Source organism: Carcharodon carcharias, chromosome 15 (assembly GCF_017639515.1).
Source record: "Carcharodon carcharias isolate sCarCar2 chromosome 15, sCarCar2.pri, whole genome shotgun sequence".
Lineage (NCBI taxonomy): Eukaryota > Metazoa > Chordata > Chondrichthyes > Lamniformes > Lamnidae > Carcharodon > Carcharodon carcharias.
The window spans coordinates 89,394,783-89,410,020 of NC_054481.1; the positions used below are offsets into that span (position 1 = coordinate 89,394,783).

The 15,238-nt window shown below is 43.7% G+C and overlaps 1 protein-coding gene across 1 annotated transcript in view; it reads right to left on the minus strand.

Annotated features, from left to right (window-relative positions):
• Positions 1–15,238, minus strand: part of alpl (alkaline phosphatase, biomineralization associated) — a 121,501-nt gene that overhangs the window by 3,615 nt on the left and 102,648 nt on the right. The gene's annotated exons all lie outside the window — the stretch shown is intronic.

Consider the following 15,238-nt stretch of genomic DNA (forward strand, 5'->3'; position numbering starts at 1 on the left):
ACCAGCAAGACAGGCCCCACAGGTCACACTATCAGAAATACAGGGCTCACAAGTCACATTACCAGAAAATCAGGCCTCACAGGTCACATTATCTGTGCTATATACCCCACAGTACTACAAAACATGCAGTAAGGTTTCATAACTCTAGGTGGGCGTTCTACTGGAGATTGAGAGTCTTTGGAGACAGAGTCATTGAATATTTTTAAGGCAGATGTAGATAGATTTTTGACTAAAAAGGTAATCAAAGGATTATGGGTAGGCAGGAGAGTGCGTTGAGGCCACAATCAGATCAGTCATGCTCTTATTGAATAGTGGAACAGGCTCGAGGGGCTGAATGGTCTACTGCTTCTAATTCCTATACTCAAATGTTAGTATTTAATCCTCTGACCTCCCGTTCAGTCAAATGGTCCTTTATCTCCAACTCTATTATTTTTATAACTAACTAACAAAAATGTTCAGGGAAAATTTAAAAAGCATTGTTTTAATTGCCCCTAAGATCTTTCTCTTGGATTCTTCACAGCAGCATCTTGGACATTAAACTTCAAATCCTGGTGCTGTGTTTTCTTGTTGTCTTTTGGTTCCCAGATGTTGTTAATAATCACTTTAAGCTTGGAAAGATCAGGAACTCTATGTTTAATTTTGTACTGTTGTTTGGTACAAAGAAGGACTGGATTGATCTGGTACTGTTCCATTTTACGTGAGTTTCCAGTGCAGCTGTGAAACATGGCCCCCTGGAACTCTTACACATAACAATTATTTCCGAGCTAAATAGTTCCTAGCTCTTTACAGATAATATAGCAATATTTAACAACTGGAGACCCCAAGACAATCCTGGATGCTTGGCAACCCTGCCTACAGGACACATTATCAGCCCAACTGCTCACAGCCCATTTCCAATGGACAACAAGAGCATAAAGTAGATACAGACGAGGAAGGCCACTTGGTGCAACATAGTTCATCCAATGACAAAGGGATTATTGCATTACTCCATTCCAACAGCCTATCCACCTTGGTGTAAAGAACTTCCCGAGATCAGTCCTAACTTTGGCGTTTACTAGTTTGGACCCAAGTTGTATCAAATCATCATGGCGTTCAGGGGTTCAATAGAATTCCCACCAGCAGCTTCTCAGAGCAACTATTAATGGGCAATAAATGTCAGCCTTGGCAACAATGGCCACATCCCAAAAAACTTAACCCGCAATTACACAAGTGATGTCCCTCAGAAATAGCATATCTACAGTCAGCTCATGGCCTCCAGATCCTTATGGAACTGACTATTGTCCAAGAGCATCAGTTGCCTATAATTATTCGCTAACTTATTGGATGTGCGGTTCAGTAGAGAAGCAAAAGCAAGTTTATTTTAGTCAAACTTCAGTCATTTTGCAAACACAGCTGGACTGTGAATTGGTTGACGATGAGTTGTTCAGTCACTAAGAGGGTGGGTTTTCTGCAGCCTCTCTGCTCCTTTCTACTTGATTGCTGATTATTCACACATTTCTCCCAAAGGGACCCTGCCGATTGGCATTTGCAGCTCTTTACACCAGTCTGTTTTGTGGTTGGTTTGGGTGATTAGTCAATACTTGTGCTTTTTCAGAAAGACACACACACAAACCAAACTCTCCACTGAGTCAGCCTTGAGGTTTCCAAACAGCACACTCCTGGATTAATAGACTGTCAAAGCCACTGAGGGAGATGAATGTAAGAATAATCATTTTATAAAGGTCATTTGACTAGTGGAAGCTCATCCCTTGACTTTCACTTTCCCAATTTGCAACCGGATGATTTTGAACAGCTCAATTTTGGGCTCCATCTTCCTATGAATCTAAACACCTATCAGCCAAAGTTTAAAATTTCCTTCTGAATACATGGGATGGATCCTGACTGTGCGATAGTGCAAAAGAGGTGATAGCGGGCCTTTTATGTCTTTCCCAACTTTTATTTCCATTGAAGACAATCGGGAAATTAATTTAACACCTTTCACAATGTCCCAAAATGCTTGGTAGCCAATGAACTGTTTTTTTGTTCGAAGTGTAGTCATTGTTGTAATGCAGAAAACACAGCAGCTAGTTTGCACATAGCAAGTTCCACAAACAGCAGTGTGATAATGACCAGGTAATCTGTCTTTTTCGACGTAGGTTGAGGGATAGATATCAGCCAGGAGACAAGGGAGAACTCTCCTGCCCTTCTTTGAAATAGCACCGCAGGGAGCAGACAGGGCCTCAGTTTATCGTCTCATCAAGAGGTCGCACCTCTGATAATGCAGCATTCCCTCAGTAGGCCAGATAGACTTTGTGCTCAAGTTTCTGGAGTGGGATTTGAACCCAAGCTCCCTGACTCAGCAGCCAGAGTTCTGCCGGCCGAATCATGGCTGACGATTTAATAAAGATTTGTATTACCTGATCCATAGCACAGGAGCAGGAATAGGTTTCTCAGCCCCTTGAACCTACTCAGTCATTCAATAAGATCTTCCACCCCAATCATGCCTTTCCTGCACTATCCACATATCCATCGATTCTTTTAACATTCAAAATTCTAACAATCTCTGTCTGAAATAGACTCTGGATGAAGTGCCAGCTCTTGGCTTGGGATCACTTGTGTCTTTTCTGTAATGCTAAGCTCAGTGCTACTAATGTGCTTTGACTGGTGAATTGTGAAGCCTTAGTATAACCTTGGCAGACTCTGGGCTGGATTTCCCGGGCTTATAATCGACTGACGCAAGTGTGATGGAGCTGAGTTCCTATGGTCCCTCAGAATAAGGAGTAGGTTTGTCCCATGCCTCAGCAACAGGGTCATTTATCTGTTTGACTATCTGTTGCTGCTTTGCATCTGCAAAGTTGGTGCCTACCTCAAGCAGCAGCAGAAATCAGAGAAGACAATGGGCTGAATAACAGGTTGGGGAGGATGGTAGGGGGCGTGGAGGCATGCTGGAAATAACTCTGGCCCGCCCCGCAGACATAAAGTGCTGCAGGGTGGACTGACAAGGGCTGAGTGGGACTTCTGCCCCCTAGTGGGAGCGGTATTCCCACTCTCTGGAGCACTGGGCAGCACCTCCAGCAGGTCCTGGCAGTGCCAAGAAAGCGTCAGTGGCTACTGCCGAGAGTGCAGGGGAAGAAGCATAGAAACATAGAAACTAGGAGCAGGAGTAGGCCTTTGAGCCTGCTCCACCATTCATTATGATCATGGCTGATCATCCATCCTGCTCCCGCTTTCTCCCCGTATCCTTTGATCCCTTTCGCCCCAAGGTCTATATCTAACTCCTTCTTGAAAACATACAATATTTTGTTCTTGACTACTTTCTGTGGTAGCGAATTCCACAGGCTCACCATTCTCTGGGTGAAGAAATTTCTCCTCATCTCAGTCCTAAATGGTCTACCCCGTATCCTCAGACTGTGACCCCTGGTTCTGGATTCCCCCACCATCGGGAACATCCTTCCTGCATCTACCCTGTTTAGTCCTGTTAGAATTTTATAGGTTTCTATGAGATCTCCCCTCATTCTTCTGAACTCCAGCGCATACAATCCTAATTGACTCAATCTCTCCTTATATGTCAGTCCCATCATTCCAGGAATCAGTCGGGTAAACCTTTGCTGCACTCCCTCTATAGCATGTACATCCTTCCTCAGATAAGGAGACCAAGACTGCACACAATATTCCAGGTGTAGTCTCACCTAGGCCCTGTACAATTGCAGCAAGACATCCCTGTTCCTGTACTCGAATCCTCTGGCTATGAAGGCCAATATACCGTTTGCCTTCTCTACCTGCTGCACCTGCATGCTTACCTTCAGCGACTGGTGTACAAGGACACCCAGGTCTCGTTGCACATTCCCCTCTCTCAATTTATAGCCATTCAGATAATAATCTGCCTTCCTGTTTTTGCTACCAAAGTGGATAACCTCTCATTTATCCACATTATGCTGTATCTGCCATGCATTTGCCCACTCACAGCTTGTCCAAATCACACTGAAGCATCTCTGCATCCTCCTCACAGCTCACCCTCCCACCCAGCTTTGTGTCATCTGCAAATTTGGAGGTATTACATTTGAGTCCCTCATCGAAATTATTAATATATATTGTGAATAACTGTGGTCCCAGCACTGATCCCTGTGGTACCCCACTAGTCACTGTCTGCCATTCGGAAAAAGACACGTTTATTCCTACTTTTTGTTTCCTGTCTGCCAACCAGTTTTCTATCCATCTTAATACACTACCTCCAATCCCATGCGCTTTAATTTTACACGCCAATCTCTTGTGTGGGACTTTGTCGAAAGCCTTCAGAAAGTCCAAATAAACCACATCCACTGGCTCCCTCTCATCAACTCTACTAGTTACATCCTTGAAAAATTCCAGTAGATTTGTCAAGCATGATTTCCCTTTCGTAAATCCATGCTGACTCTGTCCGATTCTGCCACTGTTTTCCAAGTGCTCAGCTATTAAATCTTTTATAATGGACTCTAGAATTGTCCCCACTACCGATGTCAGGCTGACTGGTCTATAATTCCCTGTTTTCTCTCTACCTCACTTTTTAAATAGTGGGGTTACATTAGCTACCCTCCAATCTGTAGGAACTGTTCCAGAGTCTATAGAATCTCAGACAATGACCACCAATGCATCCACTATTTCTAGGGCCCCTTCCTTAAGTACTCAGGGGTGTAGATTATCAGGCCCTGGGGATATACTGTCCTTCAATCCCATCAATTTCTCCAACACCATTTCCCTACTAATACTGATTACTTTCAGTTCCTTCCTCTCACTAAACCCTGTGCTCCCCAACATTTCTGATATGTTATTTGTGTCCTCCTTTGTGAAGACAGAACGAAAGTATGTATTTAGTTGGTCAGCCATTTCTTTGTTCCCCATTATAAATTCCCTTGTTTCTGACTGTAAGGGACCTACATTTGTTTTCACCAATCATTTTCTCTTCACATACCTGTGACTGAGGCCCATAGATCCTTGGCTGGGAGGGTTTGGTTAAGTTAGGGAGAGGGTTTAAGGGAGGGAATGGGTCAGAAGGAAGGAGGAATTCAGTCTAAGAGTAACCAACCTGTGAGCAGCAAAGGGCAGTCCCTGAAGAGCGAACCCCCCTCCCTTCCTTCCCACCCTTTAAGCATTCGTGTGAAAAAAAAATCAGGCTTGCATTCCCATCCTGCTGCCCATGCTAAATGTATTAGTACGCTGCCCATGTCATATCAGGGTTAATTGGCTTGATAACAAGCATAATTGGCCCTTGATTTTTCATTTAAATATGGTGGGCGAGCTACTGATTTCAGCATCTACCCAGCACCGCCTTATGGGGATGAGCTCAGGGGTGGGCGGGAAGGTGGTGGGATGGGTGCCTGCCCTATTTTACATGCTCCCTACCAGCCTCCCACCATTCCCCCCCAACCCCCCCACACCCAGGAAACATGCCATCGGGGGCAAGTAAAATTCAGCCCAATGTTTGGATGCAAACCTATGTCACCATGATCCAAACGAGTCACTGGTCCAAGGTGTAGTCTGGCCAGGACATTGCACAGTTTAATTGTGACTCCCTTGGTCTTGTGTTGCACTATATTGTTCACACTGTATGGGGAGAAGTTTCTCCCCATCAGGGGGGTTGTGCGGGGGGGGGGCAGGGGTGAAAGAGTGCAGAAATCTCCCTGAGGCACCACCACCAGGGAGGTAAATTTAAAGTGTAAAAAGCTTAATAAAGTGGCGGAAATTTTTTTATGACGTCCCCTCATGTGAAACTGTCACATGAGCTGGGACATGTGCATTAATTTTGAAATTTTTTGTGAAAATTTAAAACCATTCATGAATCCTCATCCTGCCCATGCAGAAATGAGAAGGGACTTGGCTGAGGTGGACTGGACAGCACTGCTGGAGAATAAAACAATGGAAGCACTAAAAAGCGAGATCCTAATTATACAAAGTAGACATGTCCTTTACAAAAATAAGAGTGGTTGTCTAGAGGAATACAGGGGAAGGTCAAACAGAAAAAGAAAGCACATGATAGGCACAAAGAACTAAGCACTGCAGATAGCCTAGACGAATATAGGAAGTGCAGGGACGAAGTAAAAAAGGAAATAAGGAAATCAAAGAGAGGGCATAAAAAAAGCTTAGCAAGTAAAGCTAAAGATAACCCAAAGATGTTTTACCAATGCATTAATGCTAAAAGGTTATTTAAGGAAAAAGTGGGACCTATCAGAGATGAAGATGGAAACTTGTGTGTAGATGCAGAGGCTGTGGGAAGGGTTTTGAATGAATATTTTGTCTCCGTGTTTACAGAGGAAAGGGAGGATGTAGGTATAGTAGTCCAGGAGGAACACTGCAAGATATTGGATGGGATATTCATGAAGAGAGAGGAAGTACTAAAAGGGTTGAAATCCTTGAAAGTTGATAAGTCACCAGGACCAGATGGATTGTTTCCGAGGTTGCTGAAGGAAGTCAGGGAGGAGATAGCAGATGCTCTGAGGATGATTTTCCAATCTTCACTAGATACAGGGGAGGTACCGGAGGACTGGAGAAATGCAAACGTGGTTCCATTGTTTAAAAAGGATCAAAGGAAATGCCAAACAATTATAGGCCAGTTAGTCTTACATCAGTGGTGAGCAAGTTAGTAGAATCAATCCTGAGAGATAGGATTAACTGTCACGTGGCAAGGCATGGGCGAGTCAGGGATGGTCAGCATGGATTTGTTAAAGGAAGGTCTTGTCTCACAAATTTGATTGAATTATTTGAGGAAGCGACAAGAACGGTTGATAAAGGTAGTGCAGTGGATGTTGTGTACATGGATTTTAGCAAGGTATTTGACAAGGTCCCACGTGGCAGTTTGGTCAGCAAAGTAAAAGCCCATGGGATTCAGGGTAATGTAGCAAACTAGATAAAAGATTGGCTTTGTAACAGGAAACAAAGGGTAATGGAAAATGGATATCCTTGCGAATGGAAAGTTGTCTCAAGTGATGTTCCACAGAGCTCGGTGTTGGGACCCTTGTTGTTTGTGTTATGTATCAACTATTTGGACATGAACGTGGTGGGCACGATTGGGAAATTTGCAGTTGACACAAGGATTGGTTGAGTAGTGGATAGTGTGGAGGATAGCCAAAATCTCTGAAACGATATAAATGGGTTGGTGGAGTGGGCAGTAAAGTGGCAGATGGATTTTAACATAGAGAAGTGTGAGGTCATACATTTATGGAGGTCAAACAGTTACAGGGATTACATAATAAATGGGAATAGGGGTAGATGAAGTGAGAGATCTTGGCGTACAAGTACACAGGTCCGTGAAGGCAGCAGTTCAAGTAGACAAGGTTGTAAAGAAGGCATATGGAATGTTCTCCTTCATTGGCAGAGGTATAGAATATAAAAGATATAATGTTGGAATTATATAAAACACTGGTGAGGCCACAACTGGAGAATTGTGTGCAGTTCTGGTCACCACATTACAGGAAGGATGTAATAGCTCTGGAGAGAGTGCAGAGGAGGTTTACACGAATGTTGCCAGGGTTAGAAAAGTGTAGCTACGAGGAGAGATTGGATGGGTTGGGGTTATTTTCCTTGGAACAAAGAAGGCTGAGAGGTGACTTGATTGAGGTGTACAAAATTATGAGGGGAATTGATAGAGTGGACAGGATAAAATTGTTTCGCTTGGTGCAGAATTCTAGAACCAGGGGACATAAATTCAAGATATGTGGCAGAGGGTATAGGGGGGACATGCGGAAGAACTTTTTGACGCAGAGGGTAGTGGGTGTCTGGAATTCGCTGCCCAAGTTGGTGGTAGAGGCAGAAACTCTAAACTCTTTTAAAAAGTACCAGGATCTGCACCTTAAGTGCTGTAAGCTGCAGTGCCAAGGGCCGGGTGCAGGAAAGTGGGATTAGAAAGGGCACCTGGGTGTCCTCGGGCTGGCATGGACAAGATGGGCCAAATGGCCTCCTCTGTGCTGTAACTTTTCTATGGTTCTATGGATGAAGTTCCATGAAAAATGCGAAGGCCGCCTGGGCTCTTCACATGCCCACCAACCTTAAGGTTGGACGGGCAGCTCCATTAATTATTTGAATTGAAAATTAAATTACCTTAATAGGCCATTGACAGTTCAGCTGGTGTGCAGCTGAGTCAGCTACGCACCCGCCAAACTGAAAATCTAAATGACATGCTGTGATGTTGGGATGCATGCCAGACTTCACTCCGTGTCATTTTACACCTCGGCGAGCGAGCCCCACCCCCGCTCACCGAGCCGGAAATCCTCCTTTATAGGATTCATTGCTTGCTGTGCAGCATTGGTTGGGAACATTGGAGTAACTCTAACTTTGGGAAATAGTGTAAGTGATGATATCTGATCAGCCACCAGTTATATATCCCTCCCCATTTTCAACATTGCCAGGACAGTTAATGGGTGACAGATCCAGTGTCACCCATTTACATCATTACCCAAAACCTAGATTATCTTGACTGGCTGCACAGTCTGTGGGGCCCCATAGATTTTTCTCAACTTCTGCCTTAGTTATTTCAATTCCATTCAGAAAATGCACATGCTGTCCTTTGTCCTTGTTATGTTCAATACTGCCTAGTCATTTAATTTATCCATCTCATCCTGTAAAGCCTGTTCTGTCTTCTCTTTTTCCACTGCCCACCTAGCTTAGTATAATAACCAGTATGCATTGAGTTGCTAAATTGTAGCTACTAAAGCAGGTTAGATACAGTGTAGATCCAACACTGATCCCTGGGGCACCACACTCAGTATGTTCCCCCATCCTGACAAAGCTCCTCTAACAAGTATCTGCTGTTTTCATCCAATTTCTATTTTCCAGGAACCTTCTGAGCTTTGTGGTTACTGAATGGTATTTTCTACTTTATAAGGTTCCTCTGAAACATCCTGGGATGTTTTACTATTTTTACAATATAAATACAAGCTGCTGCTCATCAGCTAATTCCTCCTCTTCCAGGTACCATGCCTGAAGAGGGCACTGGTCCATGATTATGTTTGGCAAAAGTACTGCAGTGGTTTGCATTGCCTTCTGCAGTATAGCTGACCAGGAAACTCTCCCACTCTTGCTGCCTGCCATCAGTTGTATTGGAAGGATTTATAAGCTGATAATCAACCTGTTTGGCCACATTGTAAACACAGCTTCCATAGCCATCAAATCCTGAAGTGGGACTTGAACCCAGAGCTTCTGATCCAGGGATAGGGGCACTACCCACTGCACCACAAGACCCCTATATCAAATCATTACTTCCAGAGTTAAAGGAAGACTCAAAGGTTTGTAGTTGCCGGTGTCTGTTTGTTCACTCTTTCTTGACTATGAGGCCTCACATCAGCCTGTTTCCAATATAATGGTACATCCCTAATGTCCAGTGACTCCCTTATAATCACATCTCCCTTCCCTAGCCTCTTGGATAAATCCATGGTGATTACTGATGGTGGCATCTTTTATTCTGTCCAGCTAAGGCTTCCATTTCATTTATAGCAATTTTATTAACTTTAACTGATTTTGCTCCATTTAAGGAGGCCATGATACTCCCATTTTTTCTTGTGAATACTACTTCTTATTTTTTTTTGGGCATCCTTTCACCTGGCTTTGGGAAGTTGATAGCTGAGATTATTGGTAAAGCTAACTGGCCATGCTAGATGTAGCATGACCCAGGCCCATGAGACATCCATCCATCATTAGAAATTCAAAACCGGCTCCCTGAATGAGCAGCTACCTAGTTCTATTCTCCCACCTTCTCCCCATAATCCTGCACATTTTCTCTTTTCAAATAACTGTCTAATTCTCTTCTGAATGCTTCAATTGAACCTGCCTCCATCACACACTCAGGCAGTGCATTCCAAATCCTAACCACTCACTGCTTGAAAAAGCTTTTCTCGTATTACTATTGCTCCTTTTGCCAATTACTATAATTCGTGCCCTCTCGTTCTAGATCCTTTCACGAGTGGGAACAGTTTCTCCCCATCTACTCTGTCCAGACCCTTCATGATTTTGAATACCTCTAAATCTCCTCTCAGCCTTCTCCAAGGAAAACAGTCCTAACTTCTCCAATCTATCTTCATAACTGGTTCCAGGGATAAGGAACTTCATTCTCATGAATCCTTTCGACAATCTCACCAATGCCTTCACTTCTTTCCTAAATTGTGGCACCCAGAACTGGATGCAACACCCCAATTTAAGCCAAACTAGTGTCTTATACAAGTTTCTCAAACTGTCCTGCCACCTTCAATGACTAATCCCATATACACCCAGGTGTGTCTGCTCCTGCGCCCCTTTAGAGCTGTACCCTTTATTTTATATTGTCTCTCCATGTTCTTACTATAAAATGAATCATTTCACGTTTCTCTGCATTGAATTTCATCTTCATAGACCAACTTGTCCATGTCCTTTTGAAGTTCTATATTATCCTCCTCACAGTTCACAAAGTTTTGTATCATTCACAAATTTTGAAATTGTGCCTGCACACCAAGATCTAAGTCAATATATATATTAGGAAAAGCAAGGGTCCCAACACTGACCCCTGGGGAACTCCACTACAAACATTCTTCCAGCCCAAAAAGCATCCATTCACCATTCACCACTACTCTCTCTTTCATGTCACTCAGCCAATTTTGCACCCATGTCACTTTTATTCCATGAGCTATAAACTTGGTCACAAGTCTGTTGTGCAGCACCGTTCAGAACGCCTTTTGGAAGTCCATGTACACCACATCAACAGCACTCACCTCATCAACCCTCTCTGTTACCTTTTCAAAAACTCCAGCAAGATAGTGAAATACGATTTTCCCTTAACAAATCCATGCTGGCTTACCTTAATTAACCCACATTTGTCCATATAACTATTAATTTTGTCCCGAATTATTGTTTCTAGAAGTTTCCCCCCACCGAGTTTAAACTGACTTGTAGTTGCTGGGCTTATCTTTACACCCTTTTTAGAACAAGGGTGTAATGTTTGCAATTCTCCAGTCTTCAGGGGCCACCCCGGAGTGAAAGGAAGACTGAAAAATTATGGCCAGTGCCTCCACAATTTCTACTGCCACTTCTCTCAGTACCCTTGGATGCATCTCACCCAGTCCTGGTGCCTTATCAATTTTAAGTACAGACAGCCTATTCAATATCACCTCCTTATCAATTTGAAACCCTTCTAGTATATTAATTACATCCTCTGTCACTGTGGCCTGGGTAGATCATCTTCTTTGGTTAAGACAGATGCAAAGTATTGATTTAATACCTCAGCCATACCCCCTGCCTTCATGTGTAAATCTCATTTTGGTCCCAACTGGCCCTACTCTCCCATTTATCAACATTTTACTTTTTATATGCCTATAGAAGACTGATTAATCTCTGCATGCCGACCTCATCGAGTGATGTCAACACCACCAGAAATGGGAATCACCTAGCATCGGTTTTCAACCCTCCGACATCTATGAAGGAATACCCCATTGGACTTTGATCCTGGACTTTGGAACCCATGTAAAGCCATATTTCTTTTCTTTATGGTCTCTGCACTGTAAATCTTTCTTTTCTCTATATTTTTCTTTACTATCTAAATGCAAGGGGGCATTGTGAACCCTCTTTTCACATTTTGAGTGTGTTTAAATAAACTGACCCTTTGAGTTCATCCTATCTTGAGTTTGCTGTGGTGTTATTAATAGAAAATTGGATCACGCCAAAATTGAGGCATTGGGAAATACGCCGCTGCTTCTAAAGAGGGAAATAAATCAAAGTACCTTTCTGCTTATGGACGTTGGTGAGAGGAGAAATTAGTGCTGTTTAAATTAACACCCCTCCTGTCCGTAACCTTAGCAGGCAGATAGGTAAAAAAGAGCATCTTAGACAGAACAGCACACCCTCGGAACTGCACTGACGTGTCAGCCAAGGATCCCCTAGATTATGCATAGGCCTTGATCCCACGATGTTCTAACTCAAAGGTGAAGGTAGTACCAAGAGAACCAAACTTAATTGTCGTAAACATAATAGACACAAGGTCCTGAAATATTAGCTTAAGTAAAAAGTATCTTTTTAACACTAAGAGCCTAGAAATTACTGTTGCCAACAGAGTCAACAAATTCAGTTGTTTGACATTACTGTGATGGTGGTGTTGTCACTGGGCTAATAATCCAGATACCCAGGGTGATGCTCTGGGGACCTGGGTTCAAATCCCACCATGGTAGAATTTGAATTCAATAAAAATCTGGAATTAAAAGTCAAATGACGACCATGGGCAGAGTTTACACTTCCTCACCCTCGCATGCCGATGCGTAAAATGTTGGGCATGCATCCCGAAGTCACCGTGCATCATTCCGATCTTCCATCCGGCGGGGGTGCGCCAGAGGCAGCTGGGTGCCCACCGAACTGTCAAAGGCCTGTTAAGGCCATTTAAAAACCAATTCAAATAATTAACAGGGCTGCCCGTCCAACCTTAAGAGCCCAGGCGGCCTTCGCGTTTTTTCATGAAACCTCATCCACGGGCATGATGAAGTTTCATGAAGGGTTTGTTAAATTAATAAATAAAATTTTCACATTTCATAAACATCTCCCAGCTCATGTGCCTCAAGGAGATTTCTGTGCTCTTTCATGCGCATGTGCAAAAAAGCACAGGTTCCGCCTCTCCCTCATCCCCCTACCCCGCCCACACAGGTAGCGCTGAGCGCTACTGGGTGCGCATAACACTGGGTGGGCCAAGATAAAATGGTGGCACAGAGCCGATCGCGGGCAGCAATCGGCTCCGCGCCCGCTCTCGACTGGCCCGCCCGGACAGGGGTCAAGTTTTCCCCCATGGAACCATTGTCGATTGTTGTAAAATCCTATTTGGTTCACTAATATCCTTTAGGGAAGGAAATCTACTATCTTTTCCTGGTCTGGCTTACATGTGGCTCCAGACCCACAGCCATGTGGTTGGCTCTTAAATGTCCTCTGAACAAGGGCAATTAGGGATGGGCAATAAATGCTGGCCTAGACAGTGACACCCACATCCAATGAACAAAAGAAAATTCGGATCAATGGATGAGAAGCTGGGCTGAGCTAGCAGTAAGAGAAAATGTGTAATAGGAAGTGTCCCAATATAATGTACTTCTTTACAGAATATTGAAGTAGATTATTATTTATCGCACAATAAAGACCAATACACAATGGGGTCTCATTACAAGTCATCTGCAGAGTGGTTTAAAGAGGTGATGCCATCATCCTGCATTCTGAGTTGGCATTTCTGTCTTTTTTTATTCATTCTTGGCATCGCTGGCTAGGCCAGCATTAATTGCCCATCCCTAATTGCCCTTGAGAAGGTGCTGACTTCTTGAACTGCTGCAGTCCATGTGGTGTAGGTACACCCACAGTGCTGTTAGGGAGGGAGTTCCAGGATTTTGACCCAGCAACAGCGATATATTTCCAAGTCAGGATGGTGAGTGGCTTGGAAGGGAACTTGCAGGCTGTGTGTTCCCATCTATCTGCTGCCCTTGTCCTTCTCAGTAGTAGAGGTTGTGGGTTTGGAAGGTGTTGCCAAAGAAATCTTGGTGATTTGCTGCAGTGCATCTTGTAGATGGTACACACTGCTGCTACTGTGCATCAGTGGTGGTGGAGGGAATGAATGGTGAAGATGGTGGATGGGTTGCCGATCAAGTGAGCAATGGGGGTGAATCTAATAAAACTGTTGCACAACAAAGTGACAATTGCTCCAAAACCTGCTTCTGCATTTCCTCAAACCAGGCACCATCCCAAAGAACAATAGCAAAATTCCACAGATCCTGAAAATCAGAATATTTCCAGTTGCTGACCTTTCAACAGGTCACAGAACTCATACCACTAGGCAGGGATTCTGGATCCAATGCCAAATCAGCGGGTTGTAAATTGGACCTCATAGCCCCACTTGATGGACTTAAAACAGGTGAATTTGGGGGAACAACATCCAGCACCAAAGGATATCAAAAAAAAATATACAACCCAAAATTATGTCGGGCCATTTTCTCAGGCAATTCTGGCAATTGCCTGAGGCAGTTGGGGCCTTTACATATGTAAGCAAGAGGTCAAAATTCACATCATTCGAAAAGGCAAGTCATCTCTGAGGGCATGTTAGCACTGGAAGCTCACTCAATTAACATTAAAGAGTTCCTTTTGACAGGAGATGAAGTTAAATAACTGCAATCACACCAGAAACTGAGAGCAGATATGTTTTGTATCCCCAGTGTAAAGGTAGTTCCAGCAATAATTCATTGCCCTGTTATTGAAGTTCTTTGGTTGACATGTTTGAGTTGCAGGGCTATAATTGAGGATACCATCTGCTTAAAACACAGCCAGTTAGCCAGTTAATTTGCAGATATTGAAATCACAAGTTATTTGACAAATCTCTCAGAAGCTTTAGGAATGATTCACATTTACTGGTTGTGCATCCCATGACATTTTTATCCTGAGACTGATCATTAAGGTTTGCAGCAGTGTGTGTGGCTTAAATGATTTAGTTCAGGTCTTTGAGTCACAAGTCAAAACAGGCAAAGCATGCTGGGTTTAGTTCACAGTAGCTCGAGATGGAAACGCGCCAAGTAGAATCATTCAAAGGTTGCAGCACAGGAGAAGGTCATCGGCCTGTCAAGCCACAGCTAGCTCTCTACAAGAGTAATTTAGCCAGTCCCTGCTGCCCTCTGCTGCCCTCCCCCCCTCCGCCCTGTAATTTTTTTCCCTTCAGGTGCTTATCCAATTCCCCTTGGAAAAATCAGACTGAATTTCCCTCCCTCACACTCTCGGGCAGTGCATTCCAGATCGTAACCCTTCATAGTATCTGTACAGTGCAGAAGGAGGCCATTCAGCCCATCGAGCCTGCACTGGCTCTCTGAAAATGCATTCCACCTAGTCCCACTCCCCTGTCTTATCCCCGTAACCTTGCACATTCTCTCTTTTCAGGTAGCAATCCAATTCCCTTTGAATACCTCAATGGAACCTGCCTCCACAACCCTTTCAGGAAATCTGTTCCAGACTCCAACCACCCTCAATTGCCTCAATTCAGATTTACTCCTTTTGCTAATTATTTTGAATCTGTGCCCTCTAGTTCTTGATGTTCTCTTGAGTGGGAACAGTTTCTCACTATTTACCCTGTCCATACCCCTCAGGATCTTGAATACATCTATCAAGTCTCCTCTCAGCCTTCTTTTCTCCAAGGAAAACATTTCCAACCTCTCCACTCTATCCTCATGGCTACAGTTCTTCATCCCATGAATCATTCTTATGAATCTCCTCTGTACTCTCTCCAATGCCTTCACATCATTCCTTAAGTAATGGACGCAGA